The following is a 15,326-nucleotide window of genomic DNA, read 5'->3' as shown; positions in this document are numbered from 1 at the left end:
TGGTGTCGGCATTAAGGGCCGAAAAATGGATTCGGAAAAGTTGTGAGGTCTATTTGGCATTTGTAAGTCAGTCGGAAGAGGAGGGACTGATAGTGGATAAGGTTAGGACCGTAAAGGAGTTCCAAGATGTTTTTTGGAGGAGCTTCCAGGATTGCCTCCGAACCGAGAAGTTGAGTTTGGAATAGATTTGTTACCTGGAATGGTGCCTGTGTCTATCGCACCGTATAGGATGGCACTGAAGGAATTAATAGAGTTAAATTCTCAAATTCAAGAGTTGTTAGATAGGGGCTTCATTAGGCCAAGCGTGTCTCCATGGGGAGCACCGATGCTATTCGTGAAAAAGAAGGATGGTAATGCGGATGTGCATTGATTATCGCCAGTTGAACAAACTGATAATTAAGAATAAGTATCCACTGCCAAGGATTGATGAGCTATTCGACTAGCATAGAGGAGCTTCTGTATTTTTTAAGATCGACCTTCGATCTGGATATCATTAGTTAAGGGTCAAGGAGGCGGATATCCAAAAGATGACATTCAGGACTCGGTATGGTCATTACGAGTTTCTGGTTATGCCATTTGGACTGACGAACGCTCTTGCAGCGTTTATGGATCTGATGAATCATGTGTTCTAACCATTTTTAGATCAATTCGTAGTCGTCTTTATTGACGATATCCTGGTATATTCTGAAACTAAAACAAAACATGATGAGCATCTCCGTATAGTGCTGTAAGTATTAAGGAGAAGGAACTCTTTGTGAAGTTCAGCAAGTGTGAATTTTGGTTGAGGGAGGTAACTTTCTTAGGATATGTGGTCTCTGCTGAGGGGATTAAAGTGGACCCTCGAAAAATTGAAGCGATTTTGGAGTGGAAGCCACCTAGGTCAGTGTCAGAAATACGAAGTTTTCTAGGACTGGCATGATACTACAGAATGTTTGTGGAAGGTTTTTCTGTGGTGGCAGCACTTCTGATAAAACTCATAAGAAAAGGAGTACCGTTTGTATAGACTAAGAAGTAGCAGGAAGCTTTTGAGAAGTTGAATAAAGTTCGATCAAGCACTGTGTTAATTCAAATGAGTCTGGAAGGATTTTATCAGTACAAGGACGCATCACACGTGGGTTTAGGCCGCGTGTTAATGCAAGAGGGTAAGGTGGTTGCATATGCATCACGATAGCTTAAGCCTCATGAGGGAAACTATTTGACTCATGATTTAGAGTTGGCAGCAGTGATATTTGCACTTAAGATTTGGAGACGTTACTTGTACGGAGAAAGGTGTATTATATACACTGACCATAAGAGTCTTAAGTATTTGTTGGCTCAGAAGGAACTGAACCTTAGGCAAAGGAGATGGATTGAGTTGGTTAAGGATTATGATTGTTCGATCGAGTATCACCCAAGCAAGGCTAATGTGGTAGCCGATGTTCTAAGTCGTAGAGCTATATTTGATCTGAGAGCAATGTTTGCTCGTCTGAGTCTGTATGATGATAGAAGTCTGTTGGCTGAGTTACAAGTGAGGCCAACCTGGGTGGATCAGATTAAGGAAAAATAGTTGAACGATGAGTCTTTGGTCGCTCATTTTCAACAAGTTAAGGAAGGGGAAACTTCTGAGTTTGGGAGCCAGAAGAGACGATGCAACAGCAATACCTTCATCTGTTTGGATTAGGTAAATTTTGAGGACGAAATTTCTTTAAGGAGGGTAGATTTGTAACGCCCCAATTTTCGGGAATCCTGTGAATGTTGGCATATGTTTAATTATTTTAGTGGGCCTCTAGAATGCCCAAGCTTAAGATAGAACCCGGTAATTTTAGTTAATTTTTGTTCCATAAGAAAAAGGGAGTGAAATTATGAAATAGGACCTATGTGAAAATGTTTGAAAATGCTATAGGCTAAATTGAAGTGGCCAAATAAATAGGAGTGCAAAATAGGAGGATTTGCATGACAAACCTCCCATTTTACATGAAGTGGCCAACCATCATGTTGTTGTAGACAAAATGTACACTTGATATCCATAATTTATGGTACAAATTGATACAAATTGATAATAGGTTAGGTAAATGTTCCATGATAATGGGTTAGGTAAATGTTTCATGATAATAGGTTAGGTAAATGTTCCATGATAATGGATTAGGTAAATATTCAATGATAATGAGTTAGGTAAATGTTCCATGATAAACATTATAATGGATTAGGTAAATATTCCATGATAAGGGGTTAGGTAAATGTTTCATGATAAGAATATCATGTCTTTTGTATTAAAGAATTAAATGGATGAAATATGAAGTTTTATTAAAAGAAAAAGGGGTGAAAAGAACAAAGTTTTGTCCATCTTTGTTCATCATAGCTGAAAGTTAGAGAAGAGAAAGGAGAGGAGAAAGCTCTTGAGTATTCGATCATTAGAAGGAGGAAAATTGAAGGTAAGTTCTTGGTACCTTGCTTCTATTTTGAGGTTCATGAGTTCTTCTTGATTCTACCTTAACTCTTGAAGTATATTTTGATTTTTAGTTGTGTTGTGAGCTTTTAGTCATGAATTAAAATGAAGGAAATGGTTGTTGTTTCATGTTCTTTTGATGAAAAATGGAAGATAGGTGAAGTTGAGCCAAACAAATGAACATGCATGTGCCTTAGATGCTAAAGGGAAAAATCGGCTAACATGTTGTGCTTTAAAATGATGAAATAGAGATTATACTTAAGTAAAATCATAGATATGTGATGATTGATTGGTGATATACATGTTTAAATAACATGCATGCAAGTTAGGTGTGAAAGAGTGATTTGGTAATAAATCTGCTTGGGATAGCAGCAGTAATGTGATTTTGGAAAATCACCATAAATTGTGGGAGATGAATTAGAAGCTGAATAAATTATGTAATTAAAGATTATTGAGTCTAGTTTCTAATGAAATAAACAAGAACATATTTTGAATTCTGTACAATGAGAAATTTGATTCGTAATGAAGAGTGGTCAGATTAGTCAAACAGTGAAACATGGGAAATTTTGAGAAAAATCTGGTATTGATTGGATAAGCCAAAAATTTTGAAAATTTTATGGATAGAATATATATGAGTCTATTTTCAGGGAAAATTAACGGAACTTGATTTGGAGTTTCGTAGCTCCAGTTATAAATAATTTAGTGACTATTGCTCAGGAAGACAGCTTGCAGTGAAATTATGATTATGTGGTAAACATTGACAAAAATTTGTTAATGAGTTGCTTATTGATTTCTTATAAGCTTACTATGATCTGTAGGTGTGGTTGACCGAATATTGTAAGGGGTTAATACGTAGTTTGTATTTGAATAGTTAGATTAACGTGTTAGTAATCCAATTGTAGGCGCTTCGTGTGTGGATCTCAAAGATATCGTCGCAAACAGTGTGTAACTAACACCCTCTTTCTTAGTCTAGATCGGCAAAAGTCGAAAAGTCGAAATGCCAAAACCGGTATTTTGTAGATTTGCGATTGTGCGAACGCCGTGAGGTAAATCGATTAATGTTTTAGTAAGCTGCAATGTTTGGTTGGGAAAGTGCATGATTTACGTGCCTCGATATTTTTGGGCTTAATGGGCCAAAATTAGAATGATGGGCCAACTGCCCAATTCGGTAAGAACCCTCGATGACGTGATTCGTAGTACGTGAAAGGTAGGAATATGCATGAAAAACCCTAAAATAGATAAATTACTGAAATACCTTTACAAGTGAAAATTTACGCTTTACCCCTAGTAGATGAATTACCAAATACCCCTAGGGTTAAATTGACCTAAATGCATGTTTGATCGTTGTTATTTATCGCATGCCATGTTATTATCGATGCATGGGACCGGGATATTGACGGAGGAAGTACTGAAAGTGGCTTGTCCACGCATCGGAGGCTTTGCCTCAATTTATCGTTAACCGAGCAAAGAATGCTTTAATCTGTGGAGTGTTAAATGGGTGGGTTGAGCTATCCCACATGGAGTGTATGGTGGTACGGTGGAGTGTAGTGGTTGGTGGGTTGAGTAGTCTCCCAAATGGGCTTGCATATGTTTACTTGATGTTGCATGTATTTTGAAATGGGCCTATGGGCCATACTATTATCTGAATAAGGGCTAAGGCCCGATTATTGTAATCTGAAAAGGGCTCGCCCAAGACCATGTTACTGAATGGGCTTAGGCCCAATGGGCTTGAGTGACTTGGGCTTTGAAGGGTTTTCCTTACACACCGAGTTTCCCCAAACTCACCCTTTTATTTTCATCCACGCAGAAATCCCCAACCATAGTGGGCTTGGGTTGTGAGGGAATTGGAGTGGCCACCCATTCTGAAAGTTTGATTTTCTTCCGTGAACTGGACATCCTTTTATTTACGTTTGAAGTTTTGGGCTTTTAAATGTAATAAGGCCGCTTAATTATTTTTATGGTTTTAATATGTATTACTAAGATAGGTAATACTTATATTTAATCGTTGAAATTGGATAGCTTTAGGCGCGTTTTCAAAAACAACAGCTTGATTTTAAAATAACACGACAACAAGCAAAGCTTCCGCAATGAAAGTATTTTCCAAAATTAATCACTTTTCCTAAAAATCGGTTTCCTAGAAATATCCATGACGTTAAGGTGTGGCAATGGCGGTCTGCATGTCTAGGATTGGATCCGAAGGGAGCTTGGTACTTAAGCAGTCCGATGGACTCACCACCTCTTTTCCGGTTTCCTACCTGGTGCACAGCTTCCATTCACTTTAACCTATAATGAAATTAATCTTTTGAACATCAAGTACGATTTTCTGGACTTAGAATGGAAATTTTTTTTTTTTACGTTTTGATGTGGCATGCCGGATCCGGCCATAACTTCTGGGTCGGGTTTGGGGTGCTACATAAACAATATATGTCTAATCCTCCAGTGTTAACACCACCCAACCCGAGTAGACTATTGATACTGTATTTGACAGTATTTGACCATTCAATAGGATGTGTGCTTGGTCAACACGATGAGACAGAAAAGAAAGAAAAGGCGATATACTACCTCAGTAAGAAGTTCATTGAGTGTGAGATGAGATATTCGCCAATTGAGAAGCTATGTTGCGCTTTGGCCTAGACAACCCGGAGATTGAGGCATTACATGTTGTACCATACGACTTGGTTAAACTCAAAATTAGATCCTCTTAAGTACATGATAGAGTCAGCTGCTCTGAATGGAAGGATGGCCCGATGGCAAATCCTGCTCTCTGAATTCGACATAGTTTATGTGAACCAGAAGGCTATAAAAGGGAGTACAATACAGATTTTCTAGCCAGTAAAGCTTTAGAGGATTACGAGTCTTTGAACTTCAATTTTCCTAATGAAGATCTAATATATATGGCAGTCACCCAAGAAGACACTCTAGAAGATCATCCTTGGAAACTGAATTTTGACGGAGCGTCAAACACCATTGGTAATGGATTGGGGCAGTCTTGATATCCCCAAATGGAGATCACTATCCATTCACTTGCAAATTGGATTTTGATTGCACAAATAATATAGCAGAATACAAAGCATGTATCATGGGTATCCGTGAGGCCGTAGAGCACAAAATCAAGGTGTTAGAGGTATATGGGGATTCTACATTGGTGATCTATCAGCTCAAAGGTGAATGGGAAACAAGAGACTCAAAGTTGATTAATTACTGAGAGCTGGTTCGGGACTTAATCAAGGCGTTTGATGATATCATCTTTCATTATCTCCCGCGTGATGAAAATTAGATGGCTGATGCCCTGGCTATGTTAGCTTCTATGATCAGAGAAAATAAGCAAGAAGATATGAAGCAAATCCAAATGAGTATTTGTGATGCTCCAGCTCATTGCTGCAATATCGACAGAGAGGAAGAGAAGAATGATCATCCTTGGTATTAGGATAATCTACGATATGTGGAAAATCATGTATATCCTGATCAGGCAACAGAAAATGATAAAAGAACGTTGAGGAGGCTAGCCGGTGACTATGTCTTAGATGGTGAAATCCTGTATAAAAGAAAGAAAGACCAAGTGCTGCTAAGATGTGTTGACACTGTTGAAGCAAAGAAAATCTTAAAAGAAGTCCATAAAGGTGTCTGCGGGACGCATGCCAATAGGTTCATGATGGCCAGACAAATCATGAAATTTGGGTATTACTAGTCTACAATAGAAGGAGATTGCATCAACTATGCCAAAAAATGCCATAAGTGCCAAATTTATGGTGACAAGATTCATGTGCCTCCTTCACCTCTTCATGTTATGACTGCCCTATGGCTTTTCTCAATGTGGGGCATAGACCTCATTGGGCCGATCTCGTCGAAGGCTTCTAACGATCATCGTTTCATCTTTGTGGTCATCGATTATTTCATCAAGTGGGTGGAGGCTGCTTCATACACCAAAATCACGAAGTCGGCAGTCAGCAAGTTCTTGAAAAAGAAAATCATATGTCGATATGGCATGCCGGAGAGGATCATATCTGACAACACGTTAAATTTGAATAATAGCGTGATAGTAGAGGTCTGTAGTCACTTCAAAATCAAGCACCACAACTCATCACCATATCGCCCGAAGATGAATGGGGCAGTTGAGGCGGCCAATAAAAATATAAAGAAGATCGTGGGGAAAATGGCTGAGACCTACAAGGATTAGCATGAAAAGCTTCTATTTGCTCTCTATGCTTATCGAACGTCGGTCAGAACTTCTACCGGGGCAACACCTTTCTCGTTGGTCTATAGGATGAAGACAGTTTTGCCTATTGAAATCGAGATTCCTTCTCTCTAGGTTTTATCTGAATTGAAGCTAGATAAAGTAGAATGGGTCTAATCCCGGTACGATCAGCTGAACTTGATTGAAGAAAAGAGGCTGAGAGCTATTTGTCATGGTCAAATGTACCAGAAGCGAATGATGCAAGCTTACAACAAGAAAGTTCACCCAAGAGTATTCCAGGAAGAGGACTTGGTACTGAAAAAGATTTTCCCTATGCAAAAGGATTTCAGAAGGAAATGGATGCCAAACTGGGAAGGACCCTATGTAGTGGAGAAGGCTTCTTCTAAAGGGGCACTGATATTAGCAGAAATGGATGGTAAAAGCCTTCCCAACCCGGTAATTTCAGATTCGGTCAAGAAGTACTTCACCTAAAAAAGGAAAGGACAAGGCGAAAACCCGAAAAGGGTGGTTTGAAAAAAAAAAGAAAAATAAAAAGGCCAAGGCGAAAACCCACAAAGGGCGCTTTGAGACCAAAAGGGTTTTGAGTTGAAAACCCAGAAAAGGGCAACTCAAATTGTGATCAAAGATGGGGCATGTTGCGGCCTTGTTTCTATTGGAATTAACAAAAAGGGGGAACATTGCATCTTGGGGCATCGACAAAATACTTCAGACCTCCTAGACGCACATCTGGCTCCCAATGATTTTCGAGCCGTCCGAATAGTGAAGCTCACGCTGCGATATCTGGGGCACCTATTTTCCATCTTATACATTTTTTTTGTACCTTAGCAAAATTTTTTATCGTGATAAACTTTCTACCTCGAGCTTCGCTCTCAATAAAGTTTCACCTTGTCCATTTTGATAATCTTCTTCAAGCATTTCCTATTAAAATATTTGGTTAATAGATTAATAATACTTTCATAAAAGGAGTTCTGCATATTACTCTAGAAGCTTTTAAATAATGCAAGAACCTGAAACAGGTCAATTATTTAGAACCCACCAAGCTTAAGGGTTAGAGTTACTTGAGAAGTAAAAAGTTTAAGTGAAGACTATTACTGTAGATGTGTGTTAAGGGTATCAGTTGAACAAGGAAAAATACGTCAAATGACAAACAACGAGCAATAGCAGCTTCATTGTTAAAAAGAGCATTCTCATGACATTCTGCATTCATACAAATGTCATTCATAATACATCTAGTTGGAGTAGTTGATTTATTTTGATCATAGCATCTTAATTATTTGACATAAGCATCACTTCTAGCTAGGAGCATTTGATTCATTTTGATCAGCATCCTAATAATTAGGCATAAGCATAGGCCCATGAAATCGATTCTACAGGTATTCTTTCCAAGAGGACGATATATCAAGATGGATCGAAGCTACCAATTTCGACTAGCCTTAACCCCCTAAGTAGTAGGGTAACAGGCTAAAAATTACAGATCTTATCTCTATGTACGAGCTATGGAGTAGATCAAAGATGACGAGTCTTATCTCCATGTATTGGCTATGGAGCAGATTTTAGCCAACAACCTTATCTCTCTAAGGTGGCAAGAGAGCAGGTTGAAGATACAAGTCTTAACCCCCTAAGTAGTAGGGTAACAGGCTGAAAATTACAGAACTTATCTTCATGTATCGCCTATAGAGCAGATTTTAGCCACCAGTCTTATCTCTCTAAGGTAGCAAGATAGCAGGTTGAAGATACAAGTCTTATCTTCCTGAGCTAACAAGAAAGTAGACTGGAAATTATAGATCTTATCTCCATGTATCAGCTATGGAGCAGATCAAAGATGGCAAGTCTTATCTCTATGTATCGGCTATGGAGCAGATTTTAGCCAACGACCTTATCTCTCTGAGGTAGCAATAGAGCAGGTTGAAGATACGAGTCTTAACCCCCTAAGTAGTAAGGTAACAGGCTGAAAATTACAGATCTTATCTCCATGTATCGGCTATGGAGCAGATCAAAGATGGCAAGTCTTATCTCTATGTATCGGCTATGGAGCAGATTTTAGCCACCGACCTTATCTCTCTGAGGTAGCAAGAGAGCAGGTTAAAGATACGAGTCTTAACCCCCTAAGCAGTAGGGTAACAAGCTGGAAAATTTCAGATCTTATCTCCATATATCGGTTATGGAGTAGATCAAAAATTACAGATCTTATCTCCATGTATCGGTTATAGAGCAGATCAAAGATGGTGAGTCTTATCTCCATGTATCGGCTATGGAGCAGATTTTAGCCACCGACCTTATTTCTCTGAGGTAGCAAGAGAGCAGGTCGAAGATGACAACTCTTACCTTCCTGAGATAGCAAGAGAACAGATTCAATCCGCAAGTCTTATCTCCCCTAAAGTTGCAAGAGACGAGAATCAGGCTATTTGAAGAAGAATAGCCAAAAGAAGTCAAAACTCGACAGGTCCAGGCAATTTAGGCCCTTTTGAAATCTTTGCTCCGTTCTCGTTACATGACAACGAGCAAAGAGGGGCAGCTGTAGCGGGCCAAAATTGCTCGGCCCAAGACCCACAAATAATAAACAGAACAAAGACCAAAATAGTCCAATTTTTAAGCCTAAAATACAAAAAATAGAAACCCAAATCACTCAGACCTAACCTACCCAAACCCCAAACAAACCCCAACAGTCCAAAGCCCAGCAAAATTAAGAAACAATAAAAAAAACCCTAGCAGCTAACACCCTCAGCCGTCGCAACCATGGTAGTCCTCAAGCACCGCTCCGCATCGTGCGCTCCTCTACTAGGCCACATCAGAGACGTGCTCGATCGTGCCTGCAAATACGAAAAAACAAGTTGTAAAAAAGGGCTATAAAAGCCTTCGAAAACAATGTAAAAAGGGACCCTTTTTTTTGGACGAATATATTGGACACAAAAGAATACACAAAAGCAATAGATCAATAGAAATCAGAATACAAGGTTTTTTTATATATACTTTTGACTATTTTTTTATTTTCCTACTTTTTTACTATTATTGTTTTATTTTTATTTACCATATATTTTATAAAATTAAAAAGGGGAAACTTTTTACCTTTATTGCCACCGTGTGCGGTGACGCCGGCGAAGGCGGATAGCGGCGCGTGCGGTGGCCCAACGGCCAAAGCCATGGCTGGAGTTCGGCCTAAAGGGAAGGCTTGAAAGAGTTTTTGGGAAAGGTTTAGTTTTTTTTGGTTTTTGAGAAGGAAAATGAGTTTTTTTTTGGCAAAAATTTGGCTTTTATAAGACCCCTATATGGCGCCGTTTTTGTGATTAGCTTTGGAGGCCAAAACAACGTCGTTTTGGCCTTTGAACCGAAAACCCGACCCATGGTAGCTTAGGATCCGCGTGTTTTTGGACTGAGGGTGTATTTGCGCCCTCAGTCCTTCCGCTTTTGAGGCTGATTCTTATGGGTCCTATTTTCATTTTCCTTACCTTTGATTTTTGCCACAAACTTTCATTTCGTTTTAATTTAACCCTTAAAACCATTTTTTTGCCAGTGCCTGATACGGCGAGTTCAGAGAAGGGGAATAATTTCCAATCAAGCCCCTCTTCTTTTCCCGCATGTTACAATTTAGGCCCGTGGCCTTGCTTTATTTTGATTTTTCCCCTTCAATTTCATTCAGCTTTTCAATTTAACCCTTTCTTTATTTTATTTTATTTTTATGCTATTTCTAAAATTTTATACTTTGTTCAAGATTATATTAATTTGTTTATTTATTTTCATTTTATATCAAATGCATATTTTGATTAATTTAGTAGGCATGTTTCATTTTTATTTTTCGCTTATCATTTCTATTTTATTATTTGTTACTTTATTACTTTACTTCCATTTTTTTAAAATTATTATTATTATTATTATTGTTATTATTATTATTATTTCATTATAGTATTATTATCATCATTATTATTTTTCTATTGTCATTTTTCTTTTTTTGAAAAAATTGTATTCAAAGTTTCCTTTTCTATGTCATGTGCTCGTCCCGCTTTTAAATTAAACTTTTAACTAGATTTTTTTTTGCTATCTCATTTACGATTCATTTATTATTTTACCTATGTCAATTTGATTGTGTTTTGTTCTCATTGTTATCTTTTAGTGTATTTATTTGCTTATTTATTTATATATGTCTTCGTACTTGCAAGTCTATGTTATTCATTATTATTTTATTTGCATTATTATTAATCGCCAAGTACGACCATTTCCGCTTTTTAACCAATTTTTTATTTTAAATGTTACATAGATTGTATCCCTTTACCTAAATTCATTTTTTTTTAAAAGCTAAAACGAGGCAATATTTTGTGTTTAGGGGGTTTGGGAGATTGTGCCCAATCGTGCTGGGCTTCGATTTTCCATTCGACTAAAATACAGAATATCTTTTTGAAATTTCATCCATGTTTTCTCAAATTAAAATGAGGCAATGTTTCGTATTTGGAAATTCAATAAATCTTGCCCAATCGTGCTAGATTTTGATTTACTGTTTGGGCCGAATAGCAATATCCTTTTTAAATTTTGGAAATCCTAAGATGATCTTGTGTCGAGGGTTCAAAATATTGTATCCAATCGTGCTGGACGTAATATTTTATTCCTTCTAAACGAGAGAATCTCAATATCCAATTCAAGTTATCCAAACGTTTTAAAAGAATTGTATTTTAAAATCTTTTTCGAATTTTCAACATTAGGATGTTAATTGATCAATACGGTGCCAATTTTGGGCGTTGCGAGGGTACTAATCCTTTCTCGTGCGTAACTGACTCCCGAATCCATTTTCTAGTTTTTCGTAGACCAAAAACGTTGTTTTAATAAATCGAAATGTTTTATTAAAATGATCGATCAGAAGGTGACCTGATCACACCTAAACAAAAAGGATTTGTGGCGACTCCATTTTCGTTTTAAAGTCGACCTCTACTTTTCAAAATAAAAAAGTTTTCAACAGAAATAATTATTTAAAATCTTTTTAATATATGAAACTTTCATTCTATAAACTCACCAAAACAGCAGTCATACACAGGAGATTAATTCAGATGGATCCATCACTAATCACAAACTACCATTTCATGGAAACAAACAATCATAAACTACCAAAATAGCAAAATAATACCTAAAAACCAAATCATGTTATGCGTATTTCAGCAGTCGTTCAAAGATTTTGAACCTTCATTTAATTTCTGATGAATTATCATCTGCGTTAATCTACATCCATCAAATTTATCCATACATTGTTGGAAGTAGGCATCTGTTTATATCAATATCAGCTATAAAAAAGATGGTTCTATGAACACTTTATGCGCCGAAAACAATTCATCAAACACTTGGAGATCATTCAAAGAAAAAAAATTTGTCTATTAAATCTGCTATCTCACTTACACTGATTGGCTCAGTGCTTTTGATGATGCTACTTTCGGGTGTTGATGCTGGTGGCATCGCAATCTACTGGGGTCAGAATGGAAACAAGGGCACATTGGCTGAGACTTGCGCAACAGGCAACTACGACTTTGTGAATATAGCATTCCTTCTGACATTCGGCAATGGCCAGACTCCAATGATCAACCTTGCTGGTCATTGTGATCCTTATACCAATGGATGCACTGGTTTAAGCTCCGACATCAAATCATGCCAAGCAAAAGGGATTAATGTAATGCTTTCACTTGGAGGAAGAGCAGGAAGCTATTACCTCACCTCATCAAAGGATGCTCGATAGGTCGCGACATATTTGTGGAACAATTTCTTGGGGGGACAATCTGCGTCCCGTCCTTTTGGTGATGCGGCCTTGGACGGAATCGATTTTGATATCGAAGGTGGAACGAACCAACATTGGGGTGATCTTGCAAGGTACCTTTCAAGGTATACCAAAAATGGTAAGAAAGCATACTTGACAGCAGCCCCTCAGTGTCCATTCCCTGATGCTTGGATTGGGGATGCCCTTAAAACTGACCTTTTTGACTATGTTTGGGTACAATTTTACAACAACCCTCAATGCCAATACACGGAAGGTGATATTAAGAACCTGGAAGATGCATGGAAGCAATGGATTACAGATGCTAATGCAACCCAAATTTTCTTAGGACTTCCTGCATCACCTGAAGCAGCTGGTAGCGGCTTTATACCAGTGTCAAATCTTACTTCACAAGTACTTCTGGCCATCAAAGGTTCGGAAAAGTATGGCGGGGTGATGCTGTGGTCAAAGTACTATGACAATCAAAGTGGGTATAGTTCTGCCATTAAGAATGATGTGTAGAAGAGGTTGTCTCTTTGATGTATTTGTGTTTATATTTTAATGTAATGGAAGCATGTATTCCATATATAAACCTTGTCATCCTTTCTGATGGTCGAACTTAAAACTTGATACCAGAGTTGTGAATTGATCATTCAAAACCTATGTTTCATAAATCCAAGAAAAGTGACCTGAAATTACCAACGACTTATATATGTATGCATAATGCATGTACCACGTTGATCATGGTGTTCCAAATGGCCAAATGTTAATACAGAATGGTTATAGATATTGAGATTAAAACTCATACATATTTTTATCACAAAAAAAAAACTTACATATTTGATGTCTCTTTTTAATAAGGACTTCATAATCTATAGGTATAACTAGACTATGTTTCAGGCTCATAATCACGTATATTTATTTAACTAGTCTGTATTTTCTTGCATTGGTTGTGTGTAATAATTTTAAGATGTCTAAAAAGTTTTTAAGAAAATGTAAAAATAAAAATTAATTAAGTTCCTAAAAATTCTCACCTTAATATGTTAATTAAAATAATTAATTAAGTTATTTCATTAATTGTTTTCATTATTGACCATGTTGACCATTAAAATAAATTGACATGCCAATCGATAGTGACCGTGGTAGCTTTAGATTAAATTTAATATTTTCCATAAAATAATTAAAATCATAAAAATAGAAAAAAATAGTAAAATATTAAAATTAACAAAAACTTATTAAAAGTATAAAAATCTAATAAATTATAAAATTAATAAAACTTAATTAAAATATTTAAAATTAAAAATTATTAGAATTCTTCAAATTATGAAAATACTAAAATTGGTATAAACTTATAAAAATAATATTTCAAAAAATCATAAACTGGACTGGTTAGCTTAAAATCAACAAAGGTACCGACCTAGGGAAAACCATTAGATTGGTTTGTTGGAAAATGTGGACATCACATATATAATAAGAATAATTACATGTTATTTTTACTATCCCGATAGATTAGCCCAAATTAAAAGTGATCTATTTTGGTTAAAGTTTTATTGGGCTTTAATTATTAAATAAAGTATAGGTCAAATATGTGTAGATAATTTAATAATTGAGTTCTAATCAAATTCTAATTAATGACGGGCTAATTAGGAATTAGAACTAATATAACAAGATTATAAATATTACGGTTATGGTCTCCAAATTACATACAATATATCTTTTTTAATATCCCATTCTTAGGAAAAAGAGAGCAAATATTCTATGAATTTCTTGTGTGCTAATTTGGAAGATCAAATCCCCAAGATCCGTAGATTTCAAAGAATTTGTGGATCCAGGTACGCTTTCGCATCTAGTTTTGTTCTTGATTTATTCTTGATGATTTGATATGATAGATTCTAGTTTACAGTTCTAATTTTATATTAGATATTATTCAAAATTCTAACATGGTTAACTTGGGAACTGGGTGGTAGAACCCATTTTTTTTTTATTTTTTAATATTTTTATCAAACTAAAATTTTATTATCCAACTATTAGCATGTGTCAGAATGAAATATTTTAACAACGGTTTTTAGAACTGGATCTGTGGTCAAACTAATTAGGCCATTGGTTTGCCATCTTAATTGATCTGTTCAGTTCAATTAAATAAAACATTTAGAAAAATCTAATCAATTTTTCAGTTCCCAAGTCAACCAGCCTAATGGCTTTCTCCAAGCTGATACGCCTGTTGATTTCGGTCGAATCGGTCCAACCAACTGATCTGGTCTAGTTCAAGTTTTTATGTTTTTTTTTTCTAATTTTTATAAGTTTATATCAATTTTCATATTTTTAAATATATTTTTGTATTTTTTATAATGTTTTTCTGATTTTTATAATTTTAATATTTTATAGGAAAAGTATTACAACAATAGATGAATATATATTATATAAAAAAAGTAACATCTAACAAAATTAAATACGAAATTGTAACGGTAAGAAATTAAATGAAAATTAAAATTTTACTAACTAATGAAAATAAATTAAAATAAATAATGTAACTTATAAGATGATTTGACAATTTTAAATCCAAAAGAAAACTAAATACAATTAAAGAAATTGAATACATAATAATAAAATCAATTATTAAAACATAATTAAATGAATAATAAATAAAACAATCATATTGACCTGAATTATCATTATTAAAAAAGTTAATATTAATATAAATTTAAATTAGGTTTAAATTTCCATTCATCGTTCTCCAGTATACAGGTTATCCAACTCAGTGGCGAAGGTAGAAAAATTTTTTAGGGGCGGATGAAATTTTAAGTTTTTTATAGTTTATATCTATATAATTTGTAAAGGATTAAATCAATTTTTATAATTTTAGAAGGGCCAAAATGTAAGTTTACTTTTTTAATTTAAAATTTTTTAAAATTTAAAGGCTTAAAAATAATTTTATATTTTAGGGGGCCGGCCCATGCCACCCCTAGCTTCTCCCCTGATCC

The 15,326-nt window shown here is 35.7% G+C and overlaps 1 pseudogene; it reads left to right on the top strand.

The window, feature by feature from the left end:
- The first annotated feature begins 11,920 nt into the window (after window positions 1–11,920).
- Window positions 11,921–13,040, top strand: LOC108462657 (hevamine-A-like; annotated as a pseudogene).
- Window positions 13,041–15,326: the final 2,286 nt, after the last annotated feature.

This window comes from Gossypium arboreum, chromosome 13 (assembly GCF_025698485.1).
Source record: "Gossypium arboreum isolate Shixiya-1 chromosome 13, ASM2569848v2, whole genome shotgun sequence".
Classification (NCBI taxonomy): Eukaryota; Viridiplantae; Streptophyta; class Magnoliopsida; order Malvales; family Malvaceae; genus Gossypium; species Gossypium arboreum.
Note: the sequence above shows the minus strand (reverse complement) of the source record. Positions and strands in the feature narration are given on the sequence as shown.